We start from the raw sequence: 10598 nt of genomic DNA on the forward strand, positions 1-10598 counted from the left end.
GATGACTGTTAGATGAGTTTGTTCTGCTTAGAGGCTGGATCTTGTCTGGAAATTGAGTCCCTGCTGAGTAAATGATGCAGTTGTCTGCAGCAAGGAAAAGGGGCAATCTGATGAAGGCAATAAAATTAGAATAGAGCCACACCAAAACTCCAGAATGGATGTTAGGGGAAAAAAACTGTCTTCTAAGCCATAGCCATATGGCTTATGATCTTGATTTAATTCAGCTTCATTTGACAGTCTTCCCCAATAAGATTACAGGTGGTCTTGAAAAATTCTATCTTCTAACATTAGAATGAGCCCTATGAGTAAAAGCAGTTAACACTTCTCAGCCCACCATTTGCTCTTTCATTCACTAGTCTGTTTTCTCGGCGTTTTGAAGGGTTGATAGTAATGCCAAAATAAAGCACAAAATTAATATCAGGGACTAGATAACAAATGCAGGTAAACTCCCTAGACTCCCTTAACCATTATTGGGGAGGGAAACTCTTCTTAGGCCTGACCCAGCAGCTCAAGTCAGGATCCTCATATGACTTACCTTAAAGAAGAGCTTCTCTCATGCTGTGTAAGGGTAGAAAAGCACCTTAAATGTAGAGGTTAAGATGTTTATTTGTGGCTGTGCAAGAAGCCTTTAGGAAAAAAACAACCACGAAATTCATGATTCCCAGACTTGGATTTTAAGTGAAGACCATAATTTCTTACTAGTAACAAAAAGAAAACAAAAGTGAGAGAAGAGGAAGGAGAGGGAACGTTACAATAACTAGAAAGAGATAGCCCAATTATTAATTCTCTTTTATAAATGGGGATTTCTGTTCTATTTAAAAGTTGAAAAAAAAACCACCTTGAAAGTAGCTGGAAATGTTCCCCTCTGCCTTTGGGATGTGACCTGAATTTATATCCTCCAAAGAAGTGGCATGGAACCCGCCATCCCCTCTTCTCTGAACCTTGGTAAAGGAAGCTGATCCTAGCCCGTCACAGTCTCCTCGTGCTGAGAGTAGCTCAGAACAGCTCCCTAGATAGCGGGGCGGTCACCACAACAGGGGTAGCAAAATGAGTAGATTGTTACCATCCAGTGTCAAGTATATGCCAAAAGAAGGGCTTACTGTGTGCCCACTTTATTAGATAGATTTTAGCTCATTATTCATGACACACAGGCAGTATATGGGATGTATCAGTATTGCACATCAGAGCATTTGCTGCTTATTTCCCAGTAATCTTATCTTTCCAGCTCGTATTTGCTTGCACACCATGATTTATACTGTCATATTTTGACTGACAGCTATTGATCAGTACTGGAAGATTGAATATTCCAAATCCGTTGTATTTTATTTAAAGTTTTTGAGATATGCAGAGTGTTGTGCCTGATTGATAGCTACCACAGAGGAATGAAAAATCTTTTCGGTTAGAATAGTTCTTTGCAGAATACTTATTTTGAGTTGGTGAATTGAAGACTGGATAATATCACTTGATTTTTTTTCTTTTGCTTATATGGAAGTATCCATTTTTAATAACAGAATGTTAATGCAGAAGTTAGAAACACCAAATTGTTATGCTTTAGAAGATGATCCCCAAGTTACGTATGCAGATGACTGAGCACGCAAAAGCAGAAAAATATTCTCATATGTGATCTGATTGGGTGACCCTTCCCATACACAATGAAACCAAAGGCTTTACGTGTTCATGTTTTGCACATGTAAGTTGAAGTCATAATACTGAAAATACTGTTGCTTTTGTCTTCCTTTTATAGAAGAGTTCACAAAGTTATCCAGTCAGCTTCATTTAATGGTTATGCTTGGAAAGATATAAAACTATTTAGTTTAATTTGGTTCAAAACCAAATCCTTGAAGTACTTTGACTTTTAAAACGTGAAAAATACATTTTGAGGAGTAGCATAACCAGAATATTTTTTCAATCTTGATAGTTTCAAATGACAAATATTTTGTCTTTTCTGATTACTCTCTATAATCTCCATACAACTTTTGTGCAAAGTTCAAGTGATTTTCTAGGATTCTGTAAAACAAGGGAACACTTCTTCCTATAGGGAATGGGAGAATATAAAAAGCATTCTCTCCAAATGTTCCTCTCAGCAATGGGGGATTGAGTATTTCTTGGTGTGATCTCTACGTGAAAGCTGGTAAAAAATAGATAAGAACATAAGGAAAATGATTCCATATGGAGAAAAAAAAAGGTGGAAATCTTTGTGAGATTTTCAGTTTACTTTTAATTTAATTTTAAATACCAGTGTGGTTTCATACAACTTCAGAAGCCTACATAAAAATAAAATGGCAGAACATGTTTCAAAAATAATTCATCAGTGTTGCCACTAAGACGACATGTGCCAAAGTGCATCATGAAATATTAAGTGTGAATCCCAAGTAGAATTCCAGCTAACGATAGCAAAGAAAAAAAAAAGGGGGGACAGGAAGGGTGCGTGAAGTTTGCAAAGAACAGAGTAAAAGCCGGCTAGTATGTCTTTGTCCTGATCCTGGAAGTTGCTTGAAGTCTGTGGCTTTGTGTTCGCTAACGCTGGCTCTGTGTATTATCAAATAACCTGGCAGTATAAATTTGACCTGGATGACGTATTACCTGCATTATAGCATTTCAGTTGAATTATCAAGAGACCACCTTACGGTAATTATCCCGGCTTGATACTTGATACCGGATTCATCTGAATGTGGAGATTGGGTAATAATGATCTGACACCTGCTAGCACAAAGATATCCTACAAAACTTTTCGTATAAATCTGAAGTAGCTGGGTGAGCCTGCGCTGCTTTAGCATTTCACGTCACGTGGCTGCTATATTATTTATTCTATACCTTAAATCCAGTTTTCTTTTTTCAGGGCTTGAAAACTAGCAATTTTAAAAGTAGAGACAAGTAAGGGGAATCTCCACCCTCTAAAAAAAAAAATCTTCAAGATAGATTCCTAGGAGCATGGCTGTAGAGTTGAGGATGTGAGCAGTTGTGACAGCTGCTTCTGTCTATCCACTTTGAGTCTCAGTCTGCCTCTAGGGTGGTGGAATTACATACTGGGCCATGATTGGCCTGAATTCCAAAACTGTAAGCTGCAGTCCAGTCCAAACGGAGAACTATTATAAACGTAGAATTATTTGCAAACTTTGACCTATTAGATACAGTTACTGCTATGAAAATGCTGTATTATCTGCAGGAAAAAGTACTCTTGATTCTCAGGCATTTTGAACATCGTAACTCCAAAGGCTGAAAACCTAGTGATTGAAACAGTTTGTGTGTTTTGCTTCTTTTCCCATACATTTGCTTTTTTCTCCAGTTTATTTCCCTTGACCATGTTCTGCTACAATTAATAAGTTATTCTCCATAAAATCCTGATTTCAGGTGATCCTTCTTCTGGATAAAGTAGAATGAGCTTCAAGAATTTCCTTAGGATGGGCACGTCACAGTGGAACTTACTAGGTGTTTTCCAAGGTTTGTGGTTTATATGCTTCTGTTCTAGCTTGCAGTGTTTGGTTTTACTAATGGGTGGTATCCCCAAACAATGGAAAGTTTGACCTGCGCTTTAGAAAAAGTACTTTTTTTTTCTCCTTATTAGAGGTATTATTTAGTCAAATAATATCTGATATGTACACATAAGGATTGAATGAAGAGAAGACTGTGAGTAGAAAATTTCTTTGCGAGTGTGGTATTAGCTGAAAGTCAAATAGCCCACAGAGACCAGTGCTGATATTCTTGCTTCTTTGAGAGGTTCTCACTCTTAGTTGTGCACTCATCAGTGGGAGGAATGCCTAGTGCTGCTCAAAATTCTCCCTTTCAGAATGGGATAGAAGTAATACTGAAACAATGTGACCTTTATTTAGCTGTCTTTAAGGAAGCATTCAGTGTAAGAGGTTTCTGCTACTGATTCCAAAATCTAACACATTTTCTTCTCTTCATTTATTTGTTACTGTCTCTAAAGCTAATAAATAAATAGAAATAACTAATTAATAATACTGAAGGGATGAAGTGTGTCTGTTGGGCATGTCCTGATCCACAGGGAATTTGGAACCTCAGATCTTGTTTAGTGTCTCATGAGAAATATTTTTTGTTGTTGAATCTCCCACATTTTGTAGACCTTTTAATAAAGCTGGTCATCTTTATTGAACACAGGCTAGAAATTAATGTTGACATCAATTTTTGGAAGACACTGAAATTGCCTTAGTAAAATGCATTCACCTCCTTCCTAAAGCAAAACGTTTTATTTGGGAAAAAAATGTGAGTTATTCTGTGACTATATATTCCGTGCCATTAGAAAGAAATGTATGTTGGAAGGTGAAAACTGCGTAGGAAAGCATTACAGATACATACAGCAAGCACAGCCCATGGTATGTTCTGCTTAGAGTTGTCAGCTATCCCAGGGTGTCTGATAGGATTCTCTTACACCTTAAATACTTGCAAATGTTAGATATATTGGACATCCAGTAATGTAAGTAAAGAGCAAAATAAATGTCTGTTAATAGACGGAGCTGAAGAGTTTGAAGTAGGCATTTTTAAACAGAAAGAAAAAAAAAATACAGTCAAGAGAACTTTTTGGTAGCAAACCTTGCTAACCACCCTGAAAAGGTCAGATACACCAAATTGCACACCCACAGCACATTTCTATGTTTAAAAATTCATTAAAAAATATCGAAGGTGCATTTCATTTCAATCTCATCTCTAATGAATATATTTGCATGTAATCGCAGCTTTTCTACTTTAGAGCATTCTTCCTCATTTCCTAAGTCCTCAGTCCGTCACCTGATCTTGCCGTAACGTCAGGTACATGGTGTGACCTGATGATTTTGCGTAGGCAGGAAGAGGTACGGCAAGAGTTGTCTGTTTTTTTTCTCCATTAGGGCTGTCCAGGGCAGCGTGTTCCTTAAACCTGAAGACATGGGAGGTGCTGCCCTGCTCCACAGCTTACCCATAACCACCCAGGATACCTTTACACTTTTTCCTTGTGATCTATGTATTTTACTTCAGGGTTTCTTTTGAAGTGTGATTATAAAATTATTATTTGAGCTACTTCAAACACAGTTCTTGCCAGCAGATGAAGGCTTCGGTATTGTTACAGAGGTCCTTGGGGAAGAAAACAAAAAAAATACTGTAACAAACCAACAGGGTGCGCAGTGCAGCATGATCTTTGCATCCCTTTCTCCTTGTGTTTTTCTTATTTGGCTCTGGTTTCAAAGCTTGGGGCTTTCCCCATGGAGCGTATTTTAACAGTGTTAGGCTTTACACCTCTGAAACCTATTCCTAACTTGTAGACACTAGAAAAGATCATAGAATCATCATAGAATGGCCTAGGCTGGAAGGGACCTTAGAGATCATTTTAATCCAGCCTCCCTTTTACAGGCAGGGACGCCTCTCAACTAGATCAGGCAACACATGGGGACCGAACAGGGATCGAACCCGCGACCTTGACATTACCAGCACCATGCTCAACCAACTGAGCTAACCGGCCCCCATAGTGAATAAAATTAACTAGTTCGTAACCTTCATAAAAATTAATATGCTAAACAGAGGTAGTTAATAATTTTTAGCATTGTGGACTAGAAGTAATTCTTATTAAAGTAATTCTTTAATAAATGTAATAATTCTTTTTAAAAAAAGCAACCACCACAAGCTGCCACAAATTTTCCACAGAAATCCTGTATTTCTAAGTATGTACCCTGTAAACCTGCTTAACTGCATGAGTCTTTAAAAAATGAAGGAGACATCTGTAGCAAAAATAGTATGTTTTTTACATTTACGTTTGTTGTGAGGAATTATCCCAGAGGCACCCACAAAATGGCAGGGCAGCTACCGAAAATGAAGGTTTATACCAACCACAAAACTGGCCAGCACTCCGACAGACCAAATTATGTCATCCATGTGAACGCCCTTAGGAGAGGGTAAAATACTAACCCGTTTTCTCGGTTCTTGAACCATCTGATCTCCAGTGGCTGGGGCAGCAGCCGTAGCCATAGTCAGTCCTGACACCAACTAAATAACCTGACACCACCTAAATAAATCTCTTCCCATAGGATGGCTTTAAAGAACCAGTAAAATAAGGTGTATTGTGTCCCCTCCCAGGTGAAGGCAAGTTGGGATCTGCCCCCCACCTTAGGGATATCATAAAAGACGTCTTTTAACATCTGAAGTGGCCATCCACAAGTGGGCAGCTGCCTCTATTGCTGTTCTTCTGGTCTATGAATTGGCCAGATTGGAGAATTGTAGGGGGAATGAGATCTGTCTCTTCCCCAGGTCATTGATCACTTCTGCAATGCCCTGTTTGGCTGCAGCTGGCAGAGGGTATTGAGAAACTCGGGTTGCTTTAGCTCGTGGCAGTGCAGGAGCGAGCTGCAAGGTTGCTGCTGGAATGCAGCCACTATGTTGGAAGATTTCCAATCTGTAATACTGCTCTAGATCTTATTATTTCATTTGTGTGTGGGAGAAAGAGAGTCAGGTAACAACAGAAGATTACCCCAGAGCAGAAGGTCTCAGTTCTTTAATGTTTCTTTCTGGTCTTTTTAAGTGAAACAAAGAAGTTTTGCGTGTTGACTTGCTGCATCCTCGTGAGAGAAACAGTGTGGCATGAGCTGGGAGCACGTTTTGTCCTGATGGCTCTTGCGTTCGTGTGTAGACAGATCCTGCAGCTGAATCCATTATTCGCAAGTGGCTGTGAGATGAGCATCCCAGATGACTGCAGTAGGATGACCAGGTAGCAGAAGTTTTTTTCGGTTTACACCAGACTCGTTCTGGAGGTAAAGCATCTTCGGTTAAGTCAGATAATGTCATCTCCAAAATTCTTCCTGTGGCAATCAGTTTATCTTCCGCAAAATCTTATTTCTACATGGTTGAGTACAGGCCGGAAATCTATGGCTCTTAAAAAAAAACCCAAACAACTTCTATTTTAAACTGTGTCAGTAGAACTAAATCCATTCTCTTACTAGAAACAGTGCTGACCACAAGAACGGAAAAGCAAAGTGGCCAGTCAGTTTCACTGTGCTCCAGTTTTACTCTCCACCATGTATCGACAAATGGGAAGGTTTTGTAGCTACATTGGCAATAGTAGGGAGGTATTTGGTTTAACAAAGACTTCACTAATCCCATAAAACCTTAGTGTGAGGTAGATCTGCTCTTAACCATTCTCTGTGAGCTAGATGAGAGGAACGTTCAAAGCCTATAAACATGCCAGCAGTTACTGATTATTCTTGCATATTCCCTCCAGCCACCTTTCACTTCACAAAGGTTTTTAGTTTAGATCTCTCATATCTTTTAAAGGTGCTATAATAGATATATATTAGATATATAGATATAAAAAATAAATTGCTCTGTCTTGGTTTTGTCTCTATTTACTTCTGTTCAGACCAGGAATCTGGAGGCGGGGGGAGAAAAGACAACAAAAGTCACAGAATCACAGAATGTTCGGGGTTGGAAGGGACCTCTGAAGATCATCTAGTCCAACCTTCATCCCAGCATACCTAACCACTACACCATAGTCTCAAGTGCTAGATCTACTTTTTTTTTAAACACCTTCAGGGCTGGTGACTCCACCACCTCCCTGGGCAGCCTGTTCCAGTGCCTCACCACTCGTTCAGTAAAGAACTTCCTCCGAATAACGAATATCCAATCTAAACTTACCCTGACGCAACTTGAGGCCATTTCCCCTTGTCCTGTCATTAGTAATTAGAGAGAAGAGACCAGCACCAGCCTCACTACAGCCTCCTTTTAGGTAGTTGTAGAGGGCAATAAGGTCTCCTCTCAGCCTCCTCTTCTCCAGACTAAACAAACCCAGTTCCCTCAGCCGCTCTTCACAGGGCATGCTTTCCAGACCTCTCACAAGCCTTGTTGCCCTTCTCTGCACCCGCTCCAGCACCTCGATGTCCTTCTTGTACTGTGGGGACCAAAACCAGACGCAGTACTCGAGGTGCGGTCTCACGAGTGCCGAGTGCAGTCCTTGACATCTGGAGAGAATTACAAATTGCCTTTTGCTTTCTCAAATGAAGTCTGCAGGTTTTTTTTAAAGGAAAAGTAAAAGGATCAATCAGCAAGAGATACAGCTACTTTTTCTGACAGGCCCATGACACTGTTCAGTGGAGGCATATGATCAGTCTGAGAGTTTTTTCCCAAGAACGTCAGGTCAGAGAAGCCTGCTAGCCTCTGAATAAAAGCAGACACAACTGCTCTCACATTGTCCAGGACTGCATTACACATACATTCCTTAAAATGACAGTGGAAGAAAAAAAAGTCCATAGTTAGAATAAATCCCTTCAGAAAAGTACAGTGCTTCTGTTTCTGCTTGTGTTTTCTGTAGGGAGATGGCCCTAATATTTCTGTTTTGTGATAAATCTCAGGGATTGTGGAACTAGTTCTAGAGATTTGGGATATAATCAGTAGTGCATATGTCGCTATTTCTGCGGGAAAAGTTTTAACATTGTATCTTCTAATACCTTTGGAAATGGGGCTATTTCTGTAACCTTAACAAAGTATGAATTTCCTACATGAGAAGGCGTAAGCCATGTGTATAAACGCCACCCGTAAAACATATGCTCCATTCTACATCTCTGTTTTAAATCATGCAGGATCATCCATCGATGCTACGGTCTTTCCTAGGAGAGTCTTGATATGATACTGACTGAGTGGAATCTGAGGGATGCAGCTTGGTACAGCTCCCCTTCTAAAGCATACTCCTGTAGATTCAGGAAAGGACCAACTCTGAGATCCTCTGACATGGTAATGAAACCTGCTGTTTGAACAACACTGATAGAGTTTGGCAAAGAAACGATAGGAGTATAAGGAGGTATATACTTTTGCCACATTTATAATTGATGCTAATGAAAGTTGCCTGTGTGAGCATGGCATGTAATAGATAAATCACTTGCTGTCACTTTGATCCACTGTTCGAGAACTTGAAACATACTTGTTTCTCTGGCAAAGCCTTCTTAACTCATTTTGATTTGGGATTTTAGTTCAGAATTTTAACTGCTGGTGGTATTATGTTGCCATATCCTGCTGTTTTGATCTTGGCAAAATCAACACAGGGATCCAGCAAAGCTGAGAATCGTTATCTACCTTATTGCTAGTAAGCCTGAAAAATGTTATCAGTCAAACAAATCTTTATTATTAATAATGTATATCTTTTCTTGGCAGGATAAGAATTACATTTCCATTCTATTGAAGCTGTTTGCTACAAGCTACTCTCATATTTTTTGGAATGAGTTTCCTAAAAAGAAGAGCCATGCATCATTTCCTGAGGATGTTCAGCTCTCTAAGTTGCTTGATGACTCTGGAAACAATGAATCTCATATCCAAGCTTAGTGCCACCAAGATCCAGCCTCCATTCTGTCAGGTCTGAGATCCTGCTCAAATGTTTTATCACAGCATATGGCGGAATGAGGAAGGACTCTTCATACGTGTATGTTTAGGTAAGTCTGTTAAAAGTTGAAAAGATAAGGACTAGATATTTTCATATACTTGAAATAGCCAATACAAAATATTGGCATGATGTTCTGCCCAGAGGACTCTAGCTTGGCAGCTGGCTTGCTGCAGTTGGAACCCAAGAATACTTTTAGGTGGTCTTAAGGGCAATCTATGCTACAGGTATTTAAGATACTAGTGCAGCTATGGACCCCTACTGCCAAATCCAGATCAAGCAGTCACTTTGGAATTTGACCAGTCAAAGACAGAGAAAGAAAAAGTTCGGTCTTCTAATCGCTTTTAACTGTGTATAGGTAATAATGAATCTAGAGGAAACTGGTGGTCAGGCACCACTGTGAGAGCTGGAGCAGGACTTCTGTTACTGAGGAGTCTGTGGTTTCAGCTTGTTTGTGATAGTGCTGCCTTCTGCTTATGAGCCTCAAATTACCTCTTTTGTTTAGCCCAAGAGCTATTTCTCAGAAAGGTCCATAGTCCTCAGAGATACAGGACCAAGAGAGCAATATTCTAACACTTCTGAGTTAAGGGAAAACTAGATCCAGGTTTTACAGAAGCTGTGAAGCTTCTTCATCGTACTGACCTGTGCTAAATCACCGTGCTGTAGATTTTAGACACCGTGCTTGCCATTGCTAACTAGCTAGCTTTAGGACCTATCGTCTACTCTCCTGTTCTTTACCTGCAGCTCAACACAGAGTCAGAGCTAGCTCTAGAGAGCAAGTGAGAAGAGATGGAATCTCTTTGGCCCAGAAATAGAAAGAAAATAGTTGCAGTCGTTCGATTTTATACTGATCAACTGTCACCTAATTTAGTGGATACTCATTGATCTCCAACAGCGAATTTTTGAAATTGTAATCAATATGAAGATGCTACAGAGGAACAGTAATAAACCTCTTAGGAGCTGGAAATGCATTTAATGAATCAGGAGGTTGAGTAAATAATACCACATGTATGTGGTGGGAGCTGTCTGGATAACTCTGGTTACAACTCCAAATAGCTCCTAAGTAGCCTACAAAATAAAACAAAAGGAGATTTAGTCATTATTATTGGAAGGTCTGCTCCTGGGACTATATTAAATGCAGTTACAACAGCATAAAACGTGAGAAACATGAAAGCTCTTCTTGATTCTCTTTAAAAAACAAAGTGATTGTTTTATTTGATTTTCTGGCACAGTGTGGATATTTTTGTGCATG

Source organism: Apaloderma vittatum, unplaced genomic scaffold, assembly GCF_000703405.1.
Source record: "Apaloderma vittatum isolate BGI_N311 unplaced genomic scaffold, ASM70340v1 scaffold12424, whole genome shotgun sequence".
Taxonomy (NCBI): Eukaryota; Metazoa; Chordata; class Aves; order Trogoniformes; family Trogonidae; genus Apaloderma; species Apaloderma vittatum.